The following is a 6,000-nucleotide window of genomic DNA, read 5'->3' as shown; positions in this document are numbered from 1 at the left end:
TATTAAAACATTTTTTTATATATCACATCAATCAAATTATCCGTCCCTTAAAACAAACGACTTTATCATCTCTTGTCCATCTTCTCAAATCCATCCACTCACTCTCTCTCAAATCATTTTCCTAATCCAAACACACTCTCGGTGTCCTTGCTAAGTGTCATTGTCTTAATTTTAATTTAGTCTCCACATATGACTATTTGTTTCAATTTAGTCCCCACATATGTTTATTTGTTTCAATTTAGTCTCACTCTATTTGTTTCAATTTAGTTTGAATATTTTTTTTTCAAAATATAGAAATATTGTATTTCTTTTAACACAAAAGTTATTATTTATATAAATGTTATATTGATATTTGTTATTAAAAATTACTTACAAAATTAAGTATTGATATTTATATTAAAGTTCAGTTGTAAAAGTCATGAATAACAAAACATGGATTAACAATTAAAAAAAATTGTAATATGTTATGACGTCATTTTTAATAAAAAAAATGAGTATTATTGAAATTGTTATAGTCATGTTTTGTTACTTATGACTTTTACTATTAAATTTTAATATATATATATATATATATATAATATTAATTTTGTAAGTCATTTTTAATAACAACTATCGGTGTATCATTACAAAGTAAAATTTATAAATTCTTAAAATTTTTTAAAGATATAAAAATTACTAATGATTTCAATTTCAATATTTTTTTTTCTAAATTAAGATACATATTACAAAATTTGAAATTCAAAATATAAATTATTAAAATTTGAATTTAAAATTCAAAATATAAATTATTAAAATTTGAATTTAAAATTCAAAATTGTAAAACAACTATAAAAATATGCATAATCATATATGGGAACAAAGTTTAAATTTAAAATTCAAAATCTAAAAAAAACTATGAAAGAATGACTCTAATAGATGAGTCCACCAAATATCTAACTTTTGTATTTTTGTAGAGTATACTCTTTATATTTTTTCTACATGGTCTATATTTTATAATTTTCGATCGTTTACTATTTATATTTTATTTGCATTGTCTAACATTTGTATTTTCAAAGAATCTACTATTTACATTTATATGTACGATCTATCATTTGTAGTTTTATATGGTCTACCTTTTCCAGTTTTTGTATTGTCTAACTTTTGTATTTTTATTAAGTCTACTTAACAATTTTTATATTGTTCATAATTTTTATTATCAAGAATCTACTATTACATTTTCCTACATTCTCTACTCAATAAATTATTTAAAATTAAATTTATTTCTTAATTTTAATTAACTCAAGCTTAATATATTATTTAAAATAAAAAAGATATAAAATAACTTAAATACATTTTTATTATAAAATTAATTAAAAAGTATTAATTTTATAAAATAAAATATTTATATTAAATTTAATTATCCTTTTATAATTTTAAATTAACGTAATAAATATACTATAATTTTAAATGTTAAAATCTTGTGCGTTGCACGGATATAAATACTAGTTTATATAAATAATAAATTTGGTCTTAAGTGAGAGATAATATTTCTCTATTTTGTAAAAAAATATTCGAACAAAATTGAAACAAATAGAGTGAGACTAAATTGAAACAAATAAATATATGTGGAGACTAAATTGAAACAAATAGATATACGTAAGGACTAAATTAAAATTAAGATAATGACACTTGGGGGACACTAACTTGTCACGTGACACTAACAATACCACAGGTCACACTAAAGATATGACACGTGGCAATTTATTTTTTAAATTAAAAAAAAAAACTAACATGTGACACGCTGTTAACGGTGTTAATAATATTTTTTGAAAGGATCTAATTGAAACATTTTTTCAAAATTTAGGACGAAATTAAAACTTGTTTAAAATTGAGTACCAAACTGAAACTTCCGAATGAAACTGAGTACTCTCCGATTAATTAAGCCTTAATTAAACACTAAACCTAAGTCAATGAGTTATTCATTTACAAATTTATACCTAATTGATTAGTGTTGCATTCATCAATTTAGAATATATCTAATTGATAATTTAATTAGAGTAAATAATTAATTTGTTTTTTCTTCTCCATTTATTCTTATTTCTAATTCTATTGCTTTTAATTTTGTTTTGGTTATATTTAATTGTGTGCTTAATTATGTTAATTTTTATAACAATTTTCCTTATTTTCCAATATGTGTTTGATCAATTGCGGGTTTCATCTAAATAATTTTTATTTACCCCGTGTAAATAAGTTTAAGTTTTTTTAACAGTTGAAGCATGACTCTTGTGTTGGTTGGGTGTGCGTGATTAAATGATATCCAATACGAACCATTTTTAACCTTCTCCATGTTATCCTTCAAAAATTTAAAAATCAAGTTCTTCAAATACCTAGTTTTTGTCATGATGTAAACATACTTTTGGTTTTTTTTTCCCTCTTTGAAAACAAACACCTAGCTTGCAACTAAGAAACAACTAAGTACAGGGTGAGAATTATTCTTGAAGATAGGCTAACGAGTACTAGTAAAGAGACAATGTCATGCTTATTTTTCTAGAACATTTTTTCACTATTGTTATTCCAATCAAGCTTATCTGAGGTTTTTTTTCCAAACTGGTGCAATTTAATTATGTATTTCCTGAAATGGTGCAATTTTTTTTAAAATTTCAGCAAAGGGTAAGTCGTGCCAAGATGGTGTGATTTCAATATGAAGAAGTCGTGCCAAAATGAGGCGATTTTAATTAAAATGAGTTGAAGTCGTGTCAACATGGAGAGACTTTTGTGTTATGAAGAAGTCGTGTCATATTGAGACGACTTTAATTAACATTTTAAGCAAAGTCGTGCCAATATGGGAAGACTTCAGTATTAAATTGTTAATGAATAAGTCGTCCCATATTGGAGAGACTTCAATGTTGTATTGATAATGAAGAAGTCGTACCATATTGGGACGACTTTAGTTCGAATAAAAATTAAATATTTTTTAGTCATATTAATTAATTAAATAATAATGCATATAAGTAATTAAAAATTTTATGATGTTTTGGTTTGTTATAATAGGGCATCAAAGTTATCTATGAGAGCCTGTGCCACAAGGAGGTCTTCTTCGGTGTCGTCTAGGTCTTAATTGAGGGCTCTGAACTGGATCGTCATCATCATTATCTTCATGTTGTTGTCTTTGGTTTATATCTTCCACCATTTGTGGTGGCATTGTAGGTCGATAATATTGCTGGAAGGATGTGGGATATGCAGACGGAGGTGTTGACAAAGAAGTTGCAAAAACATTTTGTGTAGGACCAGAAAAAGTGTCTGGTTGTTGAGGAAACATGTTGTATGTGTATGGAACTTGCTGGAATGGAGTATGTGAAGACATTTGTTGTTCACTTTTATTTTAATATATATCAACTAAAAAATTATTGGATCTTATATATTTGTTATTAAAAAACTCTTTTTTTTTCTTTTCTTTACTTTTTTATATCTCGGTACAATACAAATTTTAACTTTTTTATTCAATTTAATTTTATCATAATTCAATATTTTTTCTCTTTTCAATTTAACTTTTTCTTTGTTATTCACTTACAACTATGAAGTCGTGCCATTATGACCAGACTTCCTTTATACCGAAAACACTAAAGTCGTGTCATAATGGCAAGACTTTCTTGAAAACCTAATACTGAAGTCGTGCCATTATGGCAAGACTTTCTTAATAATCCAATATTGAAGTCGTGCCAATATGGCAAGACTTTCTTAAAACCTTAATACTGAAGTCGTGCCATTATGGGAAAACTTTCCTAAAACCCATTACTGAAGTCGTGCCAATATGGCAAGACTTTCCTTGTTATGAAATCATTCCATTATAGGACGACTTTGATTATTCTCGTAATTAATTCAAGTGAAGTCGTCTCCGTTTGGTACGACTTCATGAAAAATATTAAAGTCTCTTCAATTTGAGACGACTTCAGCTCAAATTAATCAAAGTCGCCTTAATTTGGTACGACTTCTTTAAGATGAAGTCGCTCCATTTTCTCACGACTTACCTCTGCCGGGAATTAAAAAAAAATCTGCACCATTTTAGGAAATTGGAAAAAAAATTGCACCACTTTAGGAAAAAAACCCTTATCTGAGCCTTTTAAAAATTGAAATATTTTTTTTTCTGGTATTTTCCATGAATTTTGGGTTGAATACGGAAAGTGAAGAAACCTTATTGTTCAAGTGCCGAACCTCTTTAACATTTTTTGGCTCTAATGGATAAAATGACTTCATATTTGTTAGGGTTTGTTTCTATTACTCATTGTGTGACCATGAATCGATAGAATTTTTTACCACCTACATCAACACTACATTTTTTTAGGTTTAATCTCATATCGTATGGTTTTATTGTAGCAAAGAATTTTTTTATATGTTGAGGGTGATCATCAACCACAGTCTTAATAGAAATAAATGCATTTTTAAATTCATTTTCTTTGTATTTTTCAAAACATGAAAGAAGCCCTTTTAATTCTTCAATAGCTTCATTGATGATCATATATTTGGATTGTAGATTCTTACTAATTAAGTTAACTACAAATAAAATGTCATACCTAATAGAAATTCAAAGTTTTCTAGTTTATAAGTTGTTAAAGAATCGACTTAACTTTTTATTTTAGGATTATCATGAGCTTCAACTAATTCTAATAAAGCATATCTTATTTATAAAGTTTGAAATCTTACAACTTTCACACTTTCAACATGAATTTTCCAACGTGTTTCTGACAACAATTTAAAAGTTAAGCTATGTACATGGTCTTGTAAATTTTTTCACCCTTTTTAGGAGAAGAAAATAAAGTACATATATATTGTAACACACAAAAAAAGATGTAGCTTTAGCACAAGAGTTAGCCATATCACAAAGTACTAAGTTTAAACTATGACAACCACACATAATATAAAATGATATAGGATTAATATCAATATTTTTTTTGTTTGCACACCTTATGTTTTCTTTTTATATTAGATCCATTATCATATCCTTGTCCTCCAAGGTCGTTAATATGAAGTCCAACATTTTTTAATTCATTTATAATAAAACCAAAAAGACATTTTTCACTTTGTATCGTATACTTTTAAAATTTCTAAACAATACTCATTAACTTGTATTGGAGTTGATGAAATATCCACACATCGTAATACAACTGACATTTTCTCTTGATGACTTATATTTGGAGTACATTGAAGTATGATTGAATAATATTTTGCATCCTTAATTTTTTTATATAATTCTTGTTTTGATTTCATCTGCTAACAAATTTATCAACTCACTTTGTATATTATGTCTAAGGTAATGGTTGAGAATCATAATTATCCATCACTAAGTATTTTTTTTTGTATTATTTCTTTCACCCATATTGTTATTATCTTATTATTTCAAAGAGCAATCATCTATATTTTTTAGTTCATTCTTCTTATTATTTTTATAAATTTATCCATAGTTTTTTTTTGTGTGTTATGCAATTAAACTCTTATCTTCTTCTAGAGTTTTGAATAGTATGATTCATATTTTTTAGTTGACATATTTAAACATTTTTATATGAAAAATTATAATATATAAAACACTACTAAAGATAAATATACAAAAAAGAACGAGTTAAAATAATAAAACCTGCTTCTGATTGTTAAGAAAATAAACTCGATTGTAGATTCTTAGTATCTTGAAAGTCTCTTGCTCTTCTTTAGTAAATGTTTAAATTTAATTTTCAAATTTTAACTTTTTTCATAAACCTGCATAATTTTTTTTGAGATTAATCATTAATAAAACAATTAAGAAAATTATTTTGAAGATCAATGTAGTTGATCAGGATTTGGGTAGAAGCTTAGTAATATATAAAACTTATTTATACAATGGAAAACTATTAGAGACACATTATTGCACTGAAAATGAAAAAAATGTCAACTAACTTCTTTTATCACTTGAAATCGAGATCGTGAGACCCTTACAAATCACATAAGAAATGAAAATAAATTACTATGGAGTATTTTTGAATGTGTCAAACT

This window comes from Vigna unguiculata, chromosome 8, assembly GCF_004118075.2.
Source record: "Vigna unguiculata cultivar IT97K-499-35 chromosome 8, ASM411807v1, whole genome shotgun sequence".
NCBI classification, from domain to species: domain Eukaryota; kingdom Viridiplantae; phylum Streptophyta; class Magnoliopsida; order Fabales; family Fabaceae; genus Vigna; species Vigna unguiculata.
This window is presented reverse-complemented; position numbering follows the sequence as displayed.